Source organism: Akebia trifoliata, chromosome 16 (assembly GCF_017979445.1).
Source record: "Akebia trifoliata isolate Shusen 1 chromosome 16, ASM1797944v1, whole genome shotgun sequence".
In the NCBI taxonomy this organism is placed as follows: Eukaryota; Viridiplantae; Streptophyta; class Magnoliopsida; order Ranunculales; family Lardizabalaceae; genus Akebia; species Akebia trifoliata.
Window position 1 is genome coordinate 12,667,313 of NC_141390.1, and position 26,394 is coordinate 12,693,706.

Consider the following 26,394-nt stretch of genomic DNA (forward strand, 5'->3'; position numbering starts at 1 on the left):
AAATATAAACAACTATATGTGCATAAATCCACTCATTTTTGATCTCACATAGAAGTATAAACAATAGTTATATATGAAAATTGAAGTTATGGATTCACATAGTACAAATCTGCATCAAACAATTAAAGAAGATGAGTCAGTTCACTTATAAAAATAAAAACATTAATAAGATGAGTGAGTTCTAACAATTGTCAAATAACACTATTTCATGTGCTTATCAAGTCATGTATTTTAGTCAATGTATGAAGGTGTCTTTTGACATTAGATCATACGCTATATATAATAAATTTATAATTATAATTTTTTAATTTTAAAAAAGTTTATAATCCTATAAAATACTTCTGATTCTATAAAAATTTCGGCGGCATCTTCTCTTAAATATAGACATATGAAATTTTTCTGATAAACATAATACGTGCATAGTAAAATTCAGAATGGTATATACATAATACATTCATATAATAAATATCTGACCGATCAGAAGGCACTTTTTGACATTAGATCAGAAGTATTATAGTCAATGTCATAGGGTGTCTTTTGACATTAGATCAAAAGTATTTTATAAAATGTCAGAAGGCAACTTTTGACATTAGATCAGAACCAGTTTAATCAATGTCATAAGGAGATTTTTGACATTAAATCAGAAGTATTTTAGTCAATATCAAAAGACTCCTTTTGACATTAAATCAGAAGTAAATTCTTCAATGGCAGAAGGCACCTTTTAACATTATATCAGAAGTATTATAGTCAATTTTAGAAGGCATATTTTGACATTATAGTGAATGTCATAATGTGTCTTTTGATATTGGATCATATCTATTTTGGGAGATGTCAAAAGGCTCCTTTTGACATTAGATCAGAATTATTTTATTAAATATCAAAAGCCTCATTTTGATGTTAGATCATAAGTATTTTAGTCAATGTCAAAAGGTTTCTTTTGACATTGGATCAGAACTATTTTAGTTAATGTCAAAAGGCTCTTTTGATATTAGTTAGATCAGAATTATTTTATTCAATGTCATAAGGTGCCTTTTAACATTAGATCAAAAGTATTTTATTCAATGTCAGAAGGTAACTTTTGACATTAGATCAAAATTATTTTAATCAATATCATAAGGAGCCTTTTGACATTAGATCAGAAGTATTTTAGTCAATGTCAAAAGGCTCCTTTTAACATTAAATCAGAAGTAAATTCTTGAATGTGAAAAGGTATCTTTTGACATTAGATCAGAAGTATTATAGTCAATGTCATAAGGTGCCTCTTGACATTAGATTAGAAGTAAATTCTTCAATATCAGAAGGCACCTTTTGACATTAGATCAGAAGTATTATAACTAATTTCAGAAGGCATTTTTTGACATTATATTCAATGTCATAATGTGCCTTTTGACATTAGATCAAAACTATTTTGGGACATGTCAAAAAGCTCCTTTTGACATTAGATTAGAACTATTTTATTCTATGTCAAAAGCCTCCTTTTGACATTAGATCATAACTATTTTATTCAAGGTCAAAAGCCTCCTTTTGACATTAGATCAGAAGTATTTTAGTTAATGTCAAAAGTAATATTTTATCATTAGATCAGAACTATTTTAGTCAATATCAAAAGGCACCTTTTGATATTAAATCAGAATTATTTAAGTTAATGTCAAAAGGAGTCTTTTTCATATTAGATTAGAACTATTTTAGTCAATGTCATAAAACTAGCATAAATTGAAAAACTGACATTTCATAAACAATTGCATGGAAGAAAAATTTAGCAACATCTTCGAATTATACATGCTAGAAATTTGAGGTAGAATGGACATTACATGTCAGGTGTACATTAGAAGGCACCATTCAAAGATTTTTAATTGTCTTCCTATGTCACTATTATTTGTATGTGATACACTTGTATGCAAAATATGTGCATTTTAACAAATCACTGAAACATAGAGCTGAATTATACATATTTTAAAAATCAGAAAATTGACATCTTACTTGGATATAGGAATATTACACGAACTTCGTAGGTAGGATTCTCCCTAGTAATTTGTAACCGTACGTCCATACTATGGGATGTTATATAATGAAAAAGATCATATATGGTCATACACAACTGGATCTCATATAGGGACACACAACTGAATCACATATTAAACAATGCAAGTGCCACCCAAAACAACAATAAATAGACAAAATCTAGAGCTATAGCAAAATAGAGTAGTTACAAAAAGAAAGGCCGAAAGCCATATCACGGAGTACCATCCACCAATGTTCCTCACGAACAGTACGTCAACTCTGTTATGTCTTTAAAGTGCATTCTTATAGGCCCCACCGATGGTGAGTAGATGGACATAAATCCACACTATCGCCACCGAGCAATTTCTCCACAAATCGGTCAAATGTATGCCATTTTGAGTGTAAAACATATGGTACGTACTGCAATTAAGCATTTGAAAATTGATGCAATTAGTATAATAAATATCAATCATGCTTACATAATATTATAAAAACACTTTCCATAACAACTTAGTAAACACATAAGTAGAATAACACATAATTAGCAATAGAGTTGACGTTTTCCTCGTTAATGGATGAAATATGGCTGTCATCAAAGTTGTACCACCTATTCTCATCTAGAAGCTGCAAGGTGAATAACATATAGATTAACATATAGAAAATAACAATATATCCATTTCCCTTCACAATTATTAAAGTACACGTATATTTCACCTCAACTTCTGGATCTGCAAAGTGAGGGACTACATTTATTCATAGTTTTAGAGTTGAGGTAAACTACTTTGGGAACCCGTATGAGAACCTTAAGCATGATACCAACTACAACAATCCATGCAAAAAAGTGTCCAAGATGTGAACTCGATACGATCTGAATTATCTAAGAAATATAAGGTTGAAATTAGGCACTCAGAGTAACCAGTCCACCAAAATGTTAAGGAAATATTAAGAACTGTATCACTTGCCAGTGTGACTTCCTATCTCAACAGGAAACTCCGAGAGACGATCAGATTGACAAAATCTCTTTAAGTTACCTAAACTGTACAGACCAAAGGTGCAAAGCGAAAGAGATTAGAAGCGAAACTCCTATGTTAGAACTTAGACTAATGATAAACTGACACTCTAAAACCTGACAATCTTTGTATGCTTTCTGACGTGGTGTACATAGAACCATAGATCTTTTCCTTATGTATCTCGAAGAAAAAGATCCATGGCTATGCACTGCTAGGACCTCAAACAGAGTCAAAGACTCCAAGCACTTTATGGCTTCTTGAAATCCATTAATGGCCACATTCGCATCTAAAGTCGGAAGCCACAGTACAACTTTCAAAAAAGGAGGGAGTTTTTTTTTTATTTTCTTTCTTTTTTAAAGCAAACAAGAGTGGGTAGCAATAAGTAGGGGAAGGTAGGTCTTGAACCCAGATCATGACTTTGGACCATGACTTAACCATTAATACAACATCCTTGGGTAGACTAGCACCTGCTCAGACTACTGGCAGACCAAGTGATCATGCTGGATCTGGTGGAGGGCATGGAGGTCGAGGTCCTTCCTGTATGAAATGCAATACGACAAATTGGAGTGGGAGATATGAGATCGAGGACTGTCTTGTATCAATCGACGGGTTGTTTATCTAAATAAGGAGCGTATAAGATGGGTGTTTTGAGTACTGTGGCAGCAACAAAATAACAAAAAGAGCAAGAGTGTTGTGTGCCAACAACATAATAAAAAGTAAAAAAAAAAAAAGGTTGTGTGAGTTGATATGCTACCAGCAACATATAAAAAAGGAAAAAAAAGGAAAGTTGAGTTGTGTGTGTCATGTGTTGTGGCAGCAATATATACCATTTATATTCATTTACAAAGAAAGGCATGCCAACCATGACAAGTAGTCTACGGTGTATCCAGAAAACTCAACTGTATGGAGCATTCTATACTTTGTTAAAAAAAATGGGCAGACTACTTCAAAATGGCATTCTAACCCAACTTCCACAAGTGCCCTCACACTTGTATGCATGCTCCACTTCTCAAACATTTTTCTTAACAAAAGCAACACTTGTGCTATTTACAGAAATTCTTCAAATCTTCAAAATAAATCATTCCGAACTAAAATGTATAATAACGACTATTTAAATTTTGGATGGAATCTGAAATGATGTGAACTATGTTTTTCTGATAAACTTGAGCATGAACAGAGCTGAAAACCAACTAAAATGGGGCTGAAATGATGCTTCAAATGCATTAAAACTGAATCTAAGATGCTTTCTAAAGCAAACAAAAACCCTCATATGCCCGTGCATGATTTAATAGAAGTATTTTGTATTATGCTTTCTAAAAATATACACTATACAGCTTTAATAATTAAGAGAACTTAGTTGTTAGTCTGTTTTAGACTGAATGTAACACACACAAACAAAAAAAATAGGCATTAAAGTAAGTGAAACTAACCATAAAACTATATCAGTTTCTTCAAGAGGGTGGTCCTTCTTAACCCATGTGGCCAATCCCTCACTGCTCGGTTCGATTCACAGTTCTTGTGTTCCTGACCTGAAAATATGTACAGCGTGCATCATCAATCAAACAATTACACTTCTGTCCCAAACACAAATAAAGAGCACGCATCTCATCGTTGAATAAATGGATGAAAGATAAAAAACATTGATCCGATCTATATGAATCCAAGAGGTTCATCTATGAAACATAAACAAACATTGATCATCAATGGAGTGATCTGCACCGAAGGCTATGGAACAAGGTGTAATGCAGCCATATCCAATCAGCATGAATGCAAATGGAAAGAACAACACAAAAACAAAATACAAGAAACGAAGCATACCTGGAAACCAAAAACAAGTGAACCAGCAAGAACCCCAACGAGAGTTTCCACCCCAAACCTACCTGCGAACCTCTTCCACCATCTTGAGAGTTGCACTTTCCACACTCTTCATCGTCATGGCTGAAAACTAGTATGGAAGCATGGTTCCCATGATTAGTCACAATTGAGTAGTGGAATATACCATAAGCATGATAGGCCAGTCTTCCAATCGAGGAATGTGTGTCACGCCATATACATGCCTGTAATACAAGATTAAAAACAAATAGGTATCCCCTTAAGATTAAAAACAAAAAGACACCAACAAATTATTATGAAATCCAAAAGAAATTTATGATAAAATCTTATTTATTAACATTCCCAAAATATGAATCAGATCCAATAAATTTATCTCAAATCAGGAATAGCATTCACCTTGAATTTCAGCAGAGGATAACATGAATATAGGTTGGAGTGAGGATTTTTCAACTTGTTTACACATTCTTGATACCTCAGCTCACAATCTTATAACTGCCGCTTGGAACGAATATAGGTTATGACGCGGCATCGAAATCGCACATCGTTTTGAGATAGGTACTTGCACGAGTTTGGATGCTTTAATCAATTTTTTAAATCCCTCACAAGTAGAATCCATTCGCGTTCCAGCATATGTTTTCTATATGCATCTCCCATCCGAAATTCACGACGTATATTCTCATCATGATTCATTGCAACTTCTAAGTAAGAATAAAATTTGGATTCATTCCCTGAATAAGACTATATAATGAAGGTGAAGTCGTATTACTTTTAATAGAGCTATTAAGTGCATTTACATTGAAATTTAATACTTACAAATGATATTTAATTCCTCATGAATGCTCATGTCACCATGTTTCCTTTTGCCCACCTAACTCCCTATACAAAAATTAATCAATTTATCACTTTATTTATTAGGGTTAATAAATGCAGATTAACACTGCTACATACATAATACATATCTCAAAAGGTGAATACTATGTTTAAGATTGATTGGACGTGAACTAATAGTTTCAAAGAATAGATATTGCTTACCAAACAACATTTAACTCATCATGAATGATAGTGTCACCATGCAATTATATTATACTATTTAATTTTACCAACACAGCTCCCTACCAAAGTTTTATGTAGAATCTATAATTTTAATAGGGTCAATATACGGAGATTAGGATTTCTACCTTAAACGTGAAGACCATAACTTTGCATTTTCCAACATCGACGGACCAACCACCTAATTGGTTATGACTTCCAAATCTTTAAATTCACGCACGATTACATTGTCGATAATAATGTAATGAACAAAAATAAGAACGAACAACTTTTAAGGTAATGCCATCTGTATAATCACCTCAAGAATAGTTCGCAACCTGAAATAGGACATATCTTCCTACAAAGAGTGATGTGTAAAATAATCATCAATCTTATTGATTTAATGTTTATAAAATAAGTTAAAAATAGATAAATGAGATATAGTAGTACCTGATTGAAATTAAATTCAAACCCGCGGCTTACGTAATCAATACATTTCAAAATAAACATTCCACAATCCCATGTATTAGATTGTTTGAAAATGTTTTTATGATCGTAACAAGGCCAATATGAGATGTCAATCTTCGCAGACTTTGTTCGAGCATTATCAGGAAGAATTCTTTCTACGCATTAACAAATTATAATGTGATAAGTACTCGTTGAAGTCCTAACTAAATTATCGTAATAATTATTAAAAAACTTATTAATACATACCAATACTTTAATTTCAACTTTATAGACTGACATACAGTCCTTAAAGAAGGAATCCAATTATTTTAATTACTTATTTTTTATATCCAATATTACAATGGCCCAATGAACATTTGCGTGAATGAGAAAAAATACCTATCGATTAATTACAATGTGAGAATGCTAGGTAATTTAACAACAACAAAAATATACGGAGGCACGAGACAAGAAAACAACATACCTTATCACAAGATGTTATATAATATTTAAGATAGTCAGGTCTGGTAAACGCTTTGAGGTTTTTATTTAGTTTGAATTTTTCGCCCGACACATTCTCAAAATTATTCAACAAGACCTTACCCACTGACCAGGTAAAGTAATCTTGTTGAGCTTCTTTAAGTAATCCCTATATCAATTAATACAAAATATATTATAAAGATATATAGATCTAACTTAAAGATATGTAGAGGATGTGTCTATGTCAATTGGACGTACAATATATATCGAACTAAAGAAATGACATTTGAGGAAATGATCTGGATGTTGCAACTCTCTCCTTTTAAGAAACTTGCAATATCCATCGATTATCTGTGTGTGACAACAAGGTTAGAGACATATTTGATCATTTTAGAATTGTTAAAACAATTAAAATTTAAATATAGAAAAATATTTCCTGATCATCCAACCACGCAACCCCCTTAAGTGAATCAATAAATGCACTCTGAATACAAAATCCGTCCTCCAAATTTATATCAACGTGATGTGAATTTATCAACGTTAATTCTTCATTGGAAAAGGGACGCTTAGGATCATGAAAACAGTTATGAACGCAGCTCTACAAATTAGTACGTAAAATAATTACATTTATTCATAATAATACTACAACAAACATAATCAAAATAAAATCTGAATCACGCATACATCCCATTTTAACTCCTTGCATATCTTTTTTTTTCATGTATCTAACGGTGCATAGGGTGGCTTCAAATATACTGAAGGTTTCACATCCCTCTTAGGCTTCCCAGGGTTCATGGAATACCTAGACTTCCCAGGATTCATGGAATATTCACCCTCCTACAAGAAATGACAACATTGCATAAATTACTAGTACTTGTATGGTACTTTACAACTTTAAAATATGAAGTTAACAATTGCGTATTACTAGCCGAAAGATTATATTTAAATTGATCATAACATAACATTTCAAATAATATATTTTTCAAAATTTATACACCTTATTCATTATAGAAACCAACCTATACGATAATTAAAAATTTCATTTCATCCTAACAATTTAAACGACATTTAATAAGAAATTGTAAATATACATAGATAAATATTTTAAACCAACGAAATTGATTAAAATTCTTACAGCATAATAAATATACCGGATAGATTTTAAAATGAAAAATTGTAAGATAAATGACGACACACCTTTTGATCAAAATCAGATGATAGCTAGAATGTCAATGTTGTGATGTCCCGCCAAACGCTAACACAAATCCCCATGTCAGATCTCGAGGTACTAGGTGGCATCTCAAAATTTTGGCATGGTCTCCTCTGTTTATATTAGTATTCCAAGGTGTTCAACCTGCACCTGATAAACGACATACAATCCTGCATATATATACAAAATATAATACTAGTGGAAGCCTATATACATCTAATAACGTACGATAGATCAGAGTACGAAGAAGTAAACAAAATACAACATTATACAAAATTCCTCACTCTAACAAAAGTCCTAACATTCAAAATAGAATCTATAAGACTACTTGGAGGAATTGACATCACTAGGGACAATAACCCCAATACTCATCAAGTGACAAACTCTGACTGTCTATCTGACTCACCAGATGATCCCCACTCACTGGTTCTATTCTCGTTTCGTCAACTACAGGCTCTGAAACTAAAAAAATAGGAAGGAACGGGTGAGTAACAATGATTATCCAGTAAAGAAATAAACAATTTCTACCAATAACCTCTTCTATCATAAACGAATAAGTATACTGAATCATTTTAACATATGCAAAGTCTTACAGATTAAACTACGATTAACTGGTACATATAGCCAGGGATGAGCAACTAAACATTTTAAAACTCACATTACATCGATTAGCAGTACTCACTATAACATTATCTTTTTATACAAATCTAATTGATCAAATGAAAACATTAAACATGCATTTCATTTTATATATCAAAATAAGACAATATATACATAATACACAATGGTGGAGTATTAGAATTAGAGAGTTGGAATTTACGACTGGATCGCTCCCAATAGTTCTTAATTTTGTGATCGATCGCTGTACTTACCACATTTGGTTGACCATTTCTCTGGTTCAGGCTGGTCATTTCATGTGACAGTAAACAATGGGTCTCTTTTCGATGTGTTAGAACGTTCGACTACTATAGATTGTTAGTGATCACTGACTAATCATCTTCGTCTATGCCTATCAGGCGTGCATGTGATTTCCAAATATACAAACCATTCGTATACAACCACCTTTTACATTACAAGTTCAGTAATAAAGATAGAGATGAATAAACCCAAATTCCAGTTGTGACTCCACTTTCATACGTGTCCCATACCACGTATGAGCTTGGTGGTCCCTACCATACATCCAAGGATAGTACACCACTCCGGATGATATGACGTACTATCCCTTCAAGCATTCACAGACTCTTTAACAACTCATAAAATAGCTACATATATAGATTATTTTCATTTTAAAATAAAAGAGAAATTAACAATACAAGGTTGAAAATGGATATCCAGTTTCCTACCAAGCAAGTGTGGCTAATCGACCTAAAATAAATTACACAACGGAAAAGTAAACAGCGCCTCGTACTAACAGAAATTTAAATAAATATGCAACTAGCAATATTATCCCTGGATATCTGTTCATCAACTTACACACAACACAACAACATAAAATGCAGACATCACCCTTCGGGTATGACTCTGACATTTTACCGTTTCATACCCTTTTTCTCTTTTTTCGATTTTTACAGTTTTCAATCTCTTCAATAAAATATCCATTTTCTGATATTCATCAACTCAATATGAGTTCATTGAATATTAAATCATATTTTTCAACTATAGAATTTATTTTTATCAATAATATTAAAAAAGAATACAAATTTTATATCAAAACGGGGTCCAAGCAGTGCACAAGACTCAATTGATGGAAATAACCGGTTAAAAATACTACCCATGTATAATTTGTTAAAAATACAATTAAACATATCAAATATGCAAGTTCTGACATGAATTTGAAAATAACAAAAGAATTTTATATTTTTGGAAATACATCAAAAAATTTTTGATAAAATCCTAAATGCAATTTTCACAATCTACGACTAATAGAAATTTAGAGTTCCTTACAATCTTTATGCAAGATGATCGAAGCAGGTGTGCGAAAATCGAGGTGAATGGCATGAAAATTAAGATGGATCAAACTTCGAGATGGATGATTTTTGAATATGACCCGGTGGTTTTGAAGATTTCGACGTCGTCGTCCTTTCTCCCTTCTGTGATGGAGGACGGTTTGACCCCAAAACCGATGAAATTCGAGGTCGAAATTTCAAAATCTCCGTATATAAACACGACTGATTTTTGACGATATCGGGTAGAAAAAAAGTGAAACGAAAAAAAGTTGGGTGGGTTTTGTAGAGAATGAGGCTACGGACGTTTCTTCCTTCTGCGTCGGTTGTCGACGGTGAGCCGTTTGCGAGAGATCTGAGGTGAAAGTTTTGAAAAAAAATAAATATTTTTTTAAAACGTTGGCTGTGTTTGGATGGGTTGGAGAAGATAAAGGAATAAAAAAAAATTAAAATTTTATTTATATAAAATTTGGGACGAAATCGATATTTTGCCCATTGTTTCGATCGACGATAATTTGATCGTCCGGACTCCAAAAATGACGAATGAATACTCTATTTCAACTAATTTTTCATTCTAGATCTAATGGTGTGATCAATTTTTATAAATTCTATTTCTAACAAAAATTTACATTTTTAGCCTGAGGTGACCCATAAAATTGATGTCATTTTCGTTTTTGACGATAATTCGACTTCCTGATCTCCAAAAATGACAAATAAATAATCCATGTTTAATAATTTTTAATTATAAATCTAATGGTGTTATCGAATCTTAATAATTTTTACTCTAGCAAAAAGTCACTATTTTAGCCTGATCCGACTCGATAATCAAGGATTTTGTAACTTTTATATTCGGACTCGTATTTGAACGTGCTTATAGACTAAAGTATATTTTTCAATTATTTTGAATCTAATGTTGAGGTCAGAATCTATTAAAAATGATTAGAAATATCCTAAAATTTTACCCCTAAGTCCCACTTTCAAGATTTTCTCAAAATTTTATTATTTATTTTTCCTCGATATATAAATTGAAAACTCGGGATTTTACATTCTTCCCTCCTTAATAAAAATTTCATCCTCGAAATTAAAATTATAGCTTATCGAGCTTTGTCGCGATTCTACTAATACGATATGTATAATAAACAACACTTATTTTCTATTACAATCTATTCTTAGTCCCAAACCAATCTGATTTATAACTCATAGACTTATGTCTCCCATACTTCGTCAACCCAACTCATTCAGTAATTAATCACTCTATTTGTATAACCCTAAGATAACAATCAATTTACCTTGTATCACTTCCCCACCAATGTCTATCAACAACAATCCTTTCACATCTTCTCTATTCTTTATATTTATTTCTCTCATCAATTACACCATCTATTATGTTTTACCCCTACTTACATGAATATTACTCCTCAATGCATAGTTTTACCGTATAACGAAAGGCATTTTGTGACTCGCCTATGAAAAGCCAATATTTAATCGAACCACACGTGTGTCTTTTATTTTTATTTTTATTTTTTTTATTATTATTTTTTCTTGTCTAAAAATTTCTCGTATAAACAAATGAACTTTACCTTATAAGAAGGGTATGTCTTGATTGTAGACCTTCTCTCTTTAGGATGGATATGGGCATAGGTAGGTGGCAGCCACTGCTTCTACGAAGTCATAATCTTTACTTATAGCGTTTCCGTTTCAAGGAGTGAAAATGAGCCACGATCGAAGTCTCGAAGTAAGCGCTTGTCTGTAGAAGGCATTGATCACGTAACGAGAACGAGAATAATAAATTCCTCTACTGGAAGGCAACCGTGAAAGGAGAAGACAAAGAAAAAATTAGAGCCGACACCGAGGATAGAAAGATGAAAGGGAAAGGATGATCTATCTTTTTAAAGGAGGAGAATCGATTCAAGAAGTCGTAAAGCAAGAGCTACTTCATCTAATAGTTCAGTCGTTAGGCCTCCCAAAATTAAACCATTTTCAATCGAAAGGAAAGATACGCGACTCCCTACGTTGATATTCGAGGAAGTAGCTCTCGACATGAAGGATATACAAGAAACACCTGCTTATCTACTAGTGTCACTTCGACTTTCCTTTACGTTGCCTACTGATACTATGCACTAACTAAGCTAATAAGCCGGAGTTATGAGTTCTCATCTCTTAGGAAGCAGTAGTTCTTATTCTATTCTAGTAGTTGTATGAGCTGTTTAGATGTTTTTTGTCTTATATCCACTTTAGCCTATTAACTATTAGCTGTAGTTAGCTTTTGTAGTTGTTGGACTAAATAATATGTGTCCCCCTACCCATAAGCGTACATGCTAACGATTTTGTCTTCGTAGATTTCTCTAGAGTAGGCAGTTGGTAAATTGGAGTCTACATGCTCTGAACCTGCCTGGTTAGTTCCTTTGGCCTGGTTGGCATCATTGAAGCTCCAATTGCTCTTTAACTCAATGATGGAAAACTCTACAACTCATTAGTGGAGGAGTTCTATATTATGGATACATTGATCTGGAGGAGATTGACCTCGAATATATCGACCTCTTACCCGAATTTGATCTGGGAGGAAAAGAAGTCTAAGGTCGACCAATTTGCCCTTTAGAAGTTTGTAACTCCATCTCTCATCGTTCTACCCTCTAAGCTCGATTCATCGTATCTCTATAATTGGTCGTCTCAATCATTGACCTCTTAGCCCTTAGGTAAGGTCATAGTCCTCTAAAGAATCTATAGTCTTCTACAGATCTGTTAGGATAAGCTTAGGTGCATATCGTGATAACCTAGTGAACATCATATCATAGTCTGTAATTGATAGATTATACTGCACTAATCTCAAAAACTCCTAGTGCTTTTCTTGAGCAATCTTGGATATAAATCTATCGAAAAATATCCTCTAAAAGTCTATCCACTCAAACGATCCATCTTCTAATACATTCCTCTCAAAACGTTACTAATGACTGGCATCCCCGGCCAACTGGAATGTAATCACTATCACCCACTGATCTCTTGGGCATTACATGTCACTCAAAATCTTTCAGGTCTTCAAAATCTACTCATTGACCTCAATCGGATCGAAAAAGTCCCCAAATCTTGGTAGACGTAATCGTTTGAAATTCTATAATCACATTCTTGATTTACCTATCCTTTAGGCTGGGGAGTTCTCTCATTCTTCAAAGGCACGACCTGTGGTAGTGGTCCCTCATTTCTTGGATTTAGTAGTGCACCTTGCAATTGTGGTAAGTCCTATGCCATTTCTCGTTTCTAACTATTAGTTTTGTCTGTTCGGGGTGGCACGAGTATGTTATCTGCTTTATTAAAATCTGGTGGCCTTATTGTTCCTTGAATTGCTTTGTCTCGCATCTTTCTGAGCCACGCATCCTTAATCGGTTGCCATCGACCCTTGCTCTCCTTTGTTCGGATTTGCCACATTCATAACATATCACAACTCTTTCTTTCGACTGATTTAGTAGTATATGTTAGTTTTTCTTATAAAATTATTTCTTCCATTGAGTTGGTATGTCTATAATTTCACTACTCATGTATAGTTATTTTCATATGAATTTGCTAGCTAGTTTCGTAATTGTTTGTCTCTTATTAAAAACTAATTATCTTCCTTCCATTTGACTTCGAAGTGGTGGTGGTTGTATTATTCATATTTTCTGTTTGAACTTAACATGAGACTCGGCCATCTGTTCTATGAATAACATTAGCCATGTTATCGGGTCAGTAGTCTAATACAGAACTTATCTCATCTCTATTACATTTCGGCCTTTGCCTCGCCTACTCCTCTCGCTTGTGTTTATCCGTAACAAGGCACTTATCAGAATAAAGTCAAAACTGCTCTTACGTAACTATGAATTCTACCGCAGCTTGCAACTTAATAATGGACTCCATTTCCATTACTAATAAAACAAACCTATAATCTTATCCTAAGCTTATTAGGCTCTATAGACTTCTAGACACGGAAGAACTCGTAATTCCAATACGAAACTACTAATGAGCTTAGATAATGAATTCTTAATAACACTCTATGATTATTGCTCTAATATCTGTGGTACCAGCCAACTCTTATAAACATAGCAGATCTGTATCTCATACGGATCTAATGCTATGCTCTGATACCATCTGTTGAGTCCCGTCAAATGCTAACACAAATCCCCATGTCAGATCTCGAGGTACTAGGTGGCATCTCGAAATTTTGGCATGGTCTCCTCTGTTTATGTTAGCATTCCAAGGCGTTCAACCTGTACCTGATAAACAACATACAATCCTGCATATATATACAAAATATAATACTAACGGAAGCCTATGTACATCTAATAACGTACGATAGATCAGAGTATGGAGGAGCAAACAAAATACAACATTATATAAAATTCCTTACTCTAAGAAGTCCTAACACTAAAGACAGAATCTATAAGACTACCTGGAGGAATTGACACCACTAGGGGCTATAATCCCAATACTCACAAAGTAACGAACTTTGGCTGTCTATCTGACCCATCAGATGATCCTCACTCGCTGGTTCTATGCCCGCCTCACCAACTACAGGCTCTGAAGTTAAAAAAAATAGGAAAGAACGGGTGAGTAACAATGGTTATTTAGTAAAGAAACAAACAATTTCTACCAATAACCTCTTCTAGCATGAACGAATAAGCATACTGAATCATTATAACATATACAAAATTTTACAGATTAAATTTCGATTAATTGGTACATATAGCAGGGGATGCGCAACTAAATATTTTAAAACTCACATTACATCGATTAGTAGTACTCACTATAACATTATCTTTTTATACAAATCTAATTGATCAAATGGAAACATTAAACATGAATTTCATTTTATATATCAAAATAAGACAATATATACATAATACACAATGGTCGAGTATTAGAATTAGAGAGTTGGGATTAACGACTGGATCGCTCCTAGTCTAGACATGATGTTACAATTCTTCTCTAGCTTTTAATTCCTGATTTTGTGGCCGGTCGCTGCACTTACCACGCTTGGTTGACTATTTATCTGGCTTAGGCTGGCCGTTTGACGTGACCGTAAGCAATGGGTCTCTTTTCGATGTGTCAGAACGTTTGACTACTATAAATTGTTAGTGATCACTGACTAATCATCTTCGTCTATGCCTATCAGGCGTGCATGTAATTCCCAAATATACAAACCATTCGTATACAACCACCTTTACATTACAAGTTCACTGGTAAAGATAGAGAGGAATAAACCTGGATTCCAGTTGTGACTCCACTCTCATACGGGTCCTATACCACATATGAGCTTGGTGGTCCCTACTATACATCCTAGGATAGTACACCACTCCGGATGATATAACGCACTATCCCTTTAGGCATTCACAGACTCTTTAACAGCTCATAAAATAGTTATATATAGATTATTTTCATTTTAAAATAAAAGAGAAATTAACAATACAAGGTTGAGAATAGATATCCACTTTCCTACCATGCAAGTGTGGCCAATCGGCCTAAAATAAATAACAAAATAGAAAAGTAAACAGCGCCTCGCGCTAACAGAAATTTAAATAAACATACAACTAGCAATATTATCCTTGGATATCTGTTCATCAACCTACACATAATACAACAACGTAAAATGCAGACATCACCCTTCGGGTGTGATTTTGACATTTTACCGTTTCATACCCTTTTTCTCTTTTTTCGATTTTTACAGTTTTCAATCTCTTCAATAAAATATCCATTTTCTGATATTCATCAACTCAATATAAGTTCATTGAATATTAAATCATATTTTTCAACTATAGAATTTATTTTTATCAATAATATTGAAAAAGAATACAAATTTTATATCAAAACAGGGTCCGAGCAGTGCACAAGACCCAATTGATGGAAATAACCCGTTAAAATATACTACCCATGTATAATTTGTTAAAAATACAATTAAACATATCAAATATGCATGTTCTGGTATGAATTTGAAAATAACAAAAGAATTCTATATTTTTGGAAATACATCAAAAAATTTTCGATAAAATCTAAAATGTAATTTTCATAATCTATGATTACTAATAGAAATTAAGAGTTCCTTACAATCTTTATGAAAGATGATCAAAGTAGGTGTGCGAAAATTGAGGTGAATGGCATGAAAATCGAGATGGATCAAACTTCGAGATGACTAATTTTTGAATATGGCCGGTGGTTTTGAAGATTTCGACGCCATCATCCTTTCTCCCTTCTGCGATAGAGGATGGTTTGACCCCGAAATCGATGAAATTCGAGATCGAAATTTCAAAATCTCCGCATATAAACACGACTGATTTTTGACGATATCGGGTAGAAAAAAAGTGAAATGAAAAAAGATTGGGTGGGTTTTGTAGAGAATGAGGCTGCCGACGTTTCTTCCTTCTTAGTCGGTCATCGACGGTGAGCCGTTTACGAGAAATCTGAGGTGAAAGTTTTGAAAAAAAATAAATATTTTTTTTAAACGTTGGCTGTATTTGGATGGGTTGGAGAAGATGAAGGAATAAAAAAAATTAAAATTTTATTTATATAAAATTTGGGACAAAATCGGGATGATAATTTGACCGTTCGGACTCCAAAAATGGCAAATGAATACTTTATTTCACCTAATTTTTCGTTCTGGATTTAATGGTATGGTCAATTTCTATAAATTCTATCTCTAACAAAAATTTACATTTTTAGCCTGAGGTGACCCCTAAAATTGGCGTCATTTTTGTTTTTGACGATAATTCGACTTCCTGATCTCCAAAAATGATAAATAAATAGTTCATGTTTAATAATTTTTCGTTACAATTCTAATGGTGTAATCAAATCTTAATAATTCTTGCTCTAGCAAAAAGTCACTATTTTAGCCTGATCCGACTCGATAATCGAGGATTTTGCAACTTTTATATTCGGACTCGCATTTGAGCGTGCTTACAGGTTAAAGTATATTTTTCGATCATTTTGAATCTAATGATGAGGTCAGATTCCATTAAAAATGATCAGAAATATCCTAAAATTTTATCCCTAAGTCCCACTTTCAAGATTTTCTCAAAATTTCACTATTTATGTTTTCTCGATATACGAATTGAAAACTCGGGGTTTTACATATGTCTTCAGTCTCTAACTTTATAGGAGGAGATGAGGGTCCAATCTATAGAAAATACAGGTTAGAGAGGTATTATTGAAGAGGTGTTTATTATATAGATAACTATTTTCAAACCAAAAACATATAAGTCTAAAAATTAAACAACACATGAAGCCGGATGTGAGTGCTTTTTTCTACATTAAATTTTTAAATATTAACTTTATACATACCTTATCAGTGTCGAATTTCAATTCTAAATTTTGGTCATTATTGAGATAATTAGATTTGAAAATATTAGGCGAACTACGCCCGTTATCAACCTTAGTAGACAGCTGAATAAGAAAAAATATGACATGATCATAAAAATCAAATCAAATGAAATTTTTAAAACCATTTTAAATGTTGTTCATGCAAGGTACCTTGTACTTCGTGGACGAAGAGAACGATACTTCAGGTGACTGGTTCATTATTATTGTTTCAGGTGTCTTTTTAGCATCGATTCCAACTTCCTCGCTGTTAGGTGGATACTCATTTGTGGAGGCATTTGTAGAGGAAGATGCCTTGTCTATACCAAAAAGAACACTAGAGGCCATTGTCGTAGGAGATAACTGCAATATACTTGAAGGATCGTCTAAGCCCTTCGTAGGGGTAGATGCCTTAAGTATATCCGAGGGATCGACGAAGGTTTTGGTATGGGGAGATGACTTGGTTTTGGAAGGCGCAAAGTCCGAGGCTTTATCAAATTTAACGTTGTACTGTTAGATATTAAAACAATCATTCATAATGATTTCTAAGTGGATGTAACCTATTATGTGGATATATCACATATGGTACAGAGACAATACCTTAACGCCAGATTCATTATATGATTTCAAACATTTGATGTTCTTTTTCAATTTTTGGATAACTTTATAATGATCTTTCAACTTCTGTTCCATCACCATTATTTTCTTCTTCAACTTATCAACCTTCTTTGAGTTTTTCTTTTTAGGCTGAAGACCATTTTTCTCTTTCCTCTTATAACCCTTGCAAAACGAAGCAAGGACGGCCTCACAAAGTTCATAATCGGTTAATTTCAACTTATTAATAATCTATTAAATATGATACATAATATCAAAAATTAGTATTAGATGGAAGTATATATATGTATATGATTGAAATCGTAGTTCAATGATTCATACCGGGCAATTGACAAACTTTTCGACGTAAAATTATCGTTCCTTATTAAAACAATAAGGATACTTCAGGTATCTTGGAAAATGATTGGGAAATATACTGGAGGCTATTACCGGGATATGTTCAAATGCCCATACCTACAAGTGCATAAGAATACATTATTAGTGTTTAAATAAACATTAATATTTTTAAAAGTACTACTTCGAATTAAGATTAAATTAATAACTCGAACTTTTATTTAACTACCTGAAGCACCAATGCATAACTAACGAAATGTATATGTTTACCTTAAACTTCTTCGCACAGATGCGCAAAGACTTTAACAGGTGGTTGTGTACTAATCTGTCCCATGGGATCGTATTGAAGATCTCATCGCGCCATACCATACTTAAAAGTTCTTTGCTAATCTTAAATGTGTCCTTAGGAAGTAAAAATGTAATAACTATGTACAATAAAAATATTCTTTTAAATTCAATAATATTTCTTTATTTTAAGACTGTATTAAGTACATTCTCAAAAGAATCTAAGGTTATCTCTACTGGCATGTCAAAGTACTTATTCCAAAATAATTGTACACAAAGCTCGTCTTCTTTTGATAGAGAACCGATTCCATCACTACTATACAAACCTCCCAAAGCTAATATCAATGCAACCTCACCTTCTGAAATAGAAATATTTTTAATTCCAAATGAAAAATAATCATTTTCAAGATTAAATTTCTCTCTGAGAAGAAAAAACAAATTGCTACACATTGGGACGCATGGCATAGATAGCAGTAGAGTAAAATAAGTAGAATTTAAACATGTCTTCTGCTCAAATATTAAATTTGAGAAGAATTGTACAAATCTTTTCACGTTACACACAACACGTGCCTGCAAATATATATTGCTATGTCATCTTATTTTTAAAAATGTATAAAAAATATGATACTTAATGTCATAAAAAGAGGATAACATACTATGTCAACGTAGATGAAAGACTATTTACAATACGATTGACCTAACGTAAATCCATTCAGAATAATTAATTAATTTCATAAGTAATACAATATAATATAAGAATGATAATTTTGACATAATATCATAATGTATTGTATATAATGTCGGAAGGAACCTTCTGACGTGAGATAAAAAAATATTTAGACAATGTCAAAAGGATCCTTTTGACATTATATTCATAACAAAAATAAATGATTCCCTATGTACAATTTACATTTGACTAGAATAGTTCCGATCTAATGTCAAAATGTGCATTTTAACATTGAATAAAATAGTTCTAATCTAATATCAAAAGGCATATTTTGACATTGACTAAAATAGTTCTGATATAATGTCAAAATACGCCTTATGATATTGAATAAAATACTTTTTGATCTATTGTCAAAGACACCTTTTGATATTGACTAAAATAGTTATGATCTAATGTCAAAAGGTGCATTTTGACATTGAATAAAATAGTTCTGATTTAATGTCAAAAGGCGTCTTTTGACATTGAATAAAATAGTTCTGATCTAATGTCAAAAGGCGTCTTTTAACATTGACTAAAATAATTTTGATCTAATGTCAAAAGGTGTCTTTTGACATTGAATAAAATAATTCTGATCTAATGTCAAAAGGCACCTTTTGACATTGACTAAAATAGTTCTGATATAATGTCAAAAGGTACATTTTAACATTAAATAAAATAGTTCTGATCTAATGTCAAAAGGTACTTTCTGACATTGATTATAATATTTCTGATCTAATGTCAAAAGGTGCCTTCTGACATTGACTAAAATAGTTCTAATCTAATGTCAAAAGGTATTTTCTTTTGAAATTGAATAAAATAATTTTGATCTAATGTCAAAAGAAACCTTTTGATATTAACTAAAATAATTCTAATCTAATGTCAAAAGGTACCTTCTTTTGACATTAAATAAAATAGTTCTGATATAATGTCAAAAGATGTCTTTGACATGGACTATAATACTTCTGATCTAATGTTAAAAGGTGCATTTTGACATTGAATAAAATAGTTCTGATCTAATGTGAAAGATGTCTTCTGACATGAATTATAATACTTCTGATCTAATGTCAAAAAACACCTTCTAACATTGAGTAAATTACGAGTTTTGATCTTTTGACATTGAGTAAATTATGAGTTTTGATCTAATGACAAAAGACCCATTTTGACATTAAGTAAAATAGTTTTGATCTAATGTCAAAAGGCGCCTTCTGACATTGACTATACTACTTCTAATCTAATGTCAAAAGGCGCCTTTGACATTGACTATAATACTTTTGATCTAATGTCAAAAGGCGCCTTCTAACATTGACTATACTACTTCTGATCTAATGTCAAAAGGCGTCTTTGACATTGACTATAATACTTTTGATCTAATGTCAAAAGGCGTCTTTGACATTGACTATAATACTTTTGATCTAATGTTAAAAGGCGCCTTTCGACATTGACTATAATACTTCTGATCTAATGTCAAAAGGTGCCTTTGGCATTAACTATAAGTGTCGCTTGTTACAGCCCTTTCACTATCCTGAAAATATCATGCTTTAATAATATGAAGACTACATCTTTTTTTCTTTAAACGTAATTAAATTCATTAATAATAAACTTTTACTATGAATAATTTGCATTCCATTGGTAGAAATAAAAAAATAAAAAAATAAAAAAAATTAAAATAAAATTGTCACCTTTAAGTATTCAATTTTTCCAAGGTTCTTGTTAAAAGAGATTTAACAACATGCAAATATGACAATAATTAATAAAAAATCAAAAAGAATTTGGACAAAATATTATGGAAAGTCTAGTAGCTTACCCTGTCAACTTTATTCCCAACAAGCATTTTCATACAATCCTGATTAGTGGAATAGAGTTCTACTTCCTTTGCCCATACATTTGACAAGTTTGTAAAGATTTTTCATCGTGTCACGTCGTAAACTAAAATAAGAAGTAAATATTGAAGTAGTTAAATTTCTAATCATCCATAAAAATGACAAAAATCATACCTATAAATACAACGATTTACACACATACATGATGACATTTGGTGCTCAGATTAACAAGAGAAACTTCCAAACAAACAAGTCAAGGAGAGCAATCAAGTTAATAAACATGAGGGAAACACACACACACACACACACACACATTGACACTAGTAAATTAGAATAATGAATCAAGAAACATCCAGATCCATCACACATCCAGCAGCCTGAATATATAAAAAATAGTTAGAAAGAGGTCTCTTGATATCTTGAAGTTTATCCGTTTCAACAACTAACATGTACATATAAGACCAATCACATGCATCACAAAATGACACACCATATTTGATTGGTTTATAAACAAAACACATGCCACTTTAATTTCTAATGTCGTTGCTTCTTCAAAGAGGACTCTGACTATTGCTCACCTTGCCAAGAAATTTTTTCATCAACTCATGTCATAAAAACAAATACAAGTTGAACCCAATAAAAATTAACATCTACGCTAGTTAGAAAAACTAAGGTGGAACTAATCAAAACTAGTTTTCTACTTTTTTTTATGCGACACTATCCCCACCCTCCCATTGGAAGTGGAATTAATCCCTAGGATATGCCTTGCCATATGTTAAACTAACACATTGCTAAAAAATCTTAGTCTTTCAATTTTTTAGACTTCCATGTTCAAATGGGTGGAGTAAACTGCACTAAAATAATTTTAATTAATAGAAGAAGTTTTAAATATGTAAAAAATTCAAAATTAACCTTAAACAAAATGGAATTTAGTTGAACTATTAATCAATCACAATGTATACAAAAATAGCCCTAAAACAAAATCCCATAATTTTGTTGGTTTAAATATGTAAAAAATCAAAAATAATTATTGCCTAAACCAATGTAAAGGGATTTAGTTGAGTCGTTAACAAGTACAAATGTAGATTAAAATATAAAAAAAATAAAACATAATAAGAAATTTAATTGAGCTATTAATCAATAAAAAAAAAGTTAAATATGTAAAAAGAGCAAAATTAATCATAAACAAAATAGAATTTAATTGAACTATTAATCAATCACAATGTATACAAAAATAACCCTAAAACTAAAAATAATGAAGTTGAAATTATAGTCAAACAAGTTTAGGTTTAAATATGTACAAAATCAAATTCCTTAAACAAAATAAAATTTAGTTGAACTATTAATCAATCACAATGTATACAAAAATAACCCTAAAACTATAAATAATGAAGTTGAACTTGTAGCCAAACCAGTTTAGGTTTAAATATGTAAAAAATCAAATTACCTAAACAAAATGGAATTTAGTTGAACTATTAATCAATTACAATGTATACAAAAATAACTCTAAAATAAAATCTCATAATTTTGTTGGTTTAAATATGTAAAAAATCAAAAATAATAATTGCCTAAACCAACGTGAAGAGATTTAGTTGAGTCGTCAACAAGTACAAATGTAGGTTAAAATATAAAAAAATAAAACATAATAAGAAATTTAATTGAGCTATTAATCAATAAAAAAGTTTTAAATATGTAAAAAGAGCAAAATTAACCCTAAACAAAATGGAATTTAGTTGAACTATTAATCAATCACAACGTATACAAAAATAACTCTAAAACTAAAAATAATGAAATTGAACTTGTAGCCAAACAAGTTTAGGTTTAAATATGAAAAAAATCAAATTACCTAAGAGAGAAGATCAATAGTTAATAGAGCAAGATTTTTCCTCTCTTAAATGATAAAAGGAAACGAAAATGCTTCACAACGAGAATTGGAAAAGACAAAGTGCAGCCAACCACTTTTTTTAGTGTGGAGTAAGAGAGTAATCCAAGGTTTACTTGAATTTGAAATATGGAGAAGACAAAGTTCAGAGTTTTCCCTATTCTTACCGTCAACCAAGAGAGAACCCCCTATTTCTTGGATTTTTTTATGGATTTGAGAGATGGAGAAGATGAAGTTTAGATTTTCCCCTATTTTTATAACAGAGTGAAACTTAAAATGTTGTTGGATTTTGAGTTATTGTGAAGGTCATACTTGTAATAGCATACTTAAAACAAAAAAGGGTATTTTCGATACAAAAATATACTATTTTACTATTTTGATAAAAAATAATAATTTCGAAAACGGTAAATTTACCGTTTTCAGAATTATTTGCTACAGTGTATTGTTTTAGTAAATAATTTCCAAAACTGTACTGTTTTGGTAATTTATTCTATTTTCTATTCACTTTTGTACGGGTGCTCAACGATTTTTCGTGTGGTTCTTCTTTTAGGCTAACGATTTAGGTGAAAAGGTGTTGGTAATCCAACTTGAGGAGGAACAATGGCTGAATTTCTGGTTTTCTTTAAAGCAAAAGTGTGTTGGAATTTTCAGAAAGAGCAAATAGCAAAACTGTTCTTCTAAGGGTCTTATTATAGGCAATTCTACAAACTAACCATGGTTAATCAACCAAGTGTGATTAACCATGGGTGATAAGCTGATGCAATAAAACTTGACACATGTCCTTAGCTTGTCTATGTGTTAGCCATGTGTCCCATGCAGCCTCCACCCCATGACACCTATGGGTGCTAGGTGTCAAGGTGGTAACTACTTACTTGACCTTAATCAAATCTTAATGCCCTAACAAGATTAATAATTTACCCTTCTATCTTCTTTGGGTATAGTTGTTCCAATTTAATCGCTACCGTCCACTTAGAATTCTACCTTTTGAGAAATTGTTTCTAAGTCCTAATATGTGAAACACCTATCGTAGATAATTTTTTTTCCGTCCAAGATCCTACTCGTTTCTGTAACCATAATGATAATACCTGATGGTAAATAAGGAAAAGAAAATTTCTTTTACTTCTAGGAGCCTCACCAGTTCATTCTTTCGGGACATGACATAGTCCGTTTGGGTCTTCACAAGTAAGGCCTCTATTGTGAAGATATAGGAAAACTTCCTTAACCTCAAGATATATTGCCAAGGGAGATGTCAGAGAATGTCAAGCTGTTGCTACAAGGGATTCCTCTTACCACAAACTTCTATTTGCTAATAGAATAGCAAGCATGCTTGATTGGGTATTTCCTAAGACGTTGAAGTCCTTAAAGAGGATTTTTGGGTCTTACCGGATACTACCGTAAATTCCTTAAAGACTATGGTAAAATTGCTCGGCTCTCACTGATATGTTGAAGAAAAATTCATTCACATGGTCAGAAGCAACTCACCCGTACTCTCGCCTTGCCTGATTTCAACAAGTCGATTACTGTAGAAGGTGATGCATCAGGCTCGGGCATCGGAGCTATTTTGACACAAGAAGGGAGACTAATAAACTTTTTAAGTCAAGCTTTGAAAAGAAAATCAATTTTTCTTTCAACTTATGGGAAGGAATTATTGATTTTAGTATCGGCAGTTTGAAAATGGTTGTGGCAGAAGTTTACTATCAAGATGGATCAACAAAGGCTTAAGTTTCTATTGGAGCAAATGTTGGGTGCCCTATCTTAGCAACAATGGGTCTCAAAATTACCGGGGTATGACTTTTTAGTAGAATATCGAAGTGGAAGGCTTAACACAGTTACAGATGCTCTATCCAAGAAAGATGAGCTAGCAACTATCTCCACTCCAATAGCCACGTGGCTTAATGAATTGAGGGATGAACACAATGGAGATTGTTCCATACAAGAAAAATTACAGCAGTTAAAACAGGGTTTATTGGATCCTACAAGATTCACTGAACATAATGGATTCTTGTTATTTGAAGGACGTTTCTATCTGAGTCCTACCTCTACTCTTAAAGAAAAGGTCCTCTAATAGTTGTATGGCAGTCCAATGGGTGGTGGGCATTTAGGTTTCCACAAGACTTGTTGATATATGTGGCTTATATTGAGTGAAACATGTATATAAAGAATATAAGCAGATGCCGGCATGAAGCCGAAGTGGAGAAAGGAGAGTTTTGTGTTTCGAGCGAAGCAAGGAACACATAATGTACCAAATGGAATGGAGCGAACGACGGCATCTGCTAAAATCATATGTTTGCCAGGGACGAATTTTGTAGGTTGGGGGTGATGGGGCAACTTCCCCAAGGTATGGTACAGGGGTATTATTGGAATTTTATAATACCTATTGTACGATTAGGGTTTATTATAAATTCTTATAATGTAACCCTAATTTGACATATAGTGAAAATTCAGTTTCTCGGTTTTGTGGATGTAGGCACATCGTCAAACCACGTTAAAGTCTGTGTGTTTGTTTCTATTTTTTTCTAGTTTCTCTTTCATATTATTCATCATTATTACCGCATCTAGCATAACAAGACTCGAGATTTTATTTGGTCAGAATGAGAGGAGACGTTAGAACCCATATTCGAAAGTGCGTGCAATACATGTCAACGTCACAAGGTAGAAAATAATGCATCCATTGGCCTTCTCCAGCCACTCCCTATTCCTTCAAATGTTTGGGCTGAAATCACCATGGATTTCATGGAAAGGTTGCCCACATCTCATGGGCAAAATTCTCTCATGGTAGTGGTGGACCATTTCTCAATGTTCGTACATTTCATTCCGCTTTCTCACCTGTATACAACTGCAGCAGTGGCTACATTATTTATGGACAACGTGTTTAAGTTTCAGGAAATGCCCCAATCCATCATCAGTGACTGGGACCCAACCTTCACCAGCAAATTTTGGAGAGAATTTTTCAAACTATAAGCTACTAATATCAATCACAGCTCTGCATATCATCCTCAAATAGATAGGGCAATCAGAAATCGTCAATAAGTGCCTGGAGCATTATTTGAGAAGTTTCTGTAGCTCCCAACCTAAAGAGTGGTCCAAATGGGTTGCATTGGCTGAATTCTGGTAAAATACAAATAACTATACAGCCACATGCCATATCCCATATGAGGTTTTTTATAGTGAAGCCCCATCTCAATTGATGTCGTATGTCAAGGGTACCACTAAGGTAGAATTAGTGGAGAAGGTCCTAAAGAGAAGAAACAATGTCCTTCAAACTCTAGAAGAGAATCTTCAGGTGGCTCACCAAGGAATGAAGTCCATGGTAGACAAGCATCGCACTAAAGATCATTTGAAGAATGTGATATGATTTTCCTCTGTTTGCAACCTTGTCATCAACAATCTATCATTGTAAGGAAGAAACTCAAGTTAGCTCCAAAATACTATGCCCCTTTTCAAATTCTAGAACGTATTAGGATGGTGCCATATCAACTCAAG

General features: G+C 32.7%; 1 long non-coding RNA gene across 14 annotated transcripts; it reads right to left on the reverse strand.

Annotated features, from left to right (window-relative positions):
• Positions 1-1,930: 1,930 nt before the first annotated feature.
• LOC147382591 (uncharacterized) lies at positions 1,931-24,874 on the reverse strand. 14 transcript variants are annotated; one of them, XR_015173792.1, is made up of 13 exons: positions 24,394-24,874; positions 21,014-21,135; positions 18,315-18,338; positions 14,374-14,501; positions 7,998-8,472; positions 7,059-7,637; positions 6,324-6,969; positions 6,193-6,231; positions 6,023-6,075; positions 5,241-5,720; positions 4,830-5,068; positions 4,442-4,540; positions 1,931-2,421 (listed from the first exon to the last, which is right to left on the reverse strand). It is a non-coding gene; the product is annotated as an uncharacterized LOC147382591 (long non-coding RNA). The 14 variants fall into 14 exon arrangements; XR_015173798.1 differs by having other exon boundaries at positions 5,241-6,969; positions 7,998-8,180; positions 8,417-8,472; XR_015173791.1 differs by having other exon boundaries at positions 6,023-6,969.
• Between the last annotated feature and the right edge of the window lie 1,520 nt (positions 24,875-26,394).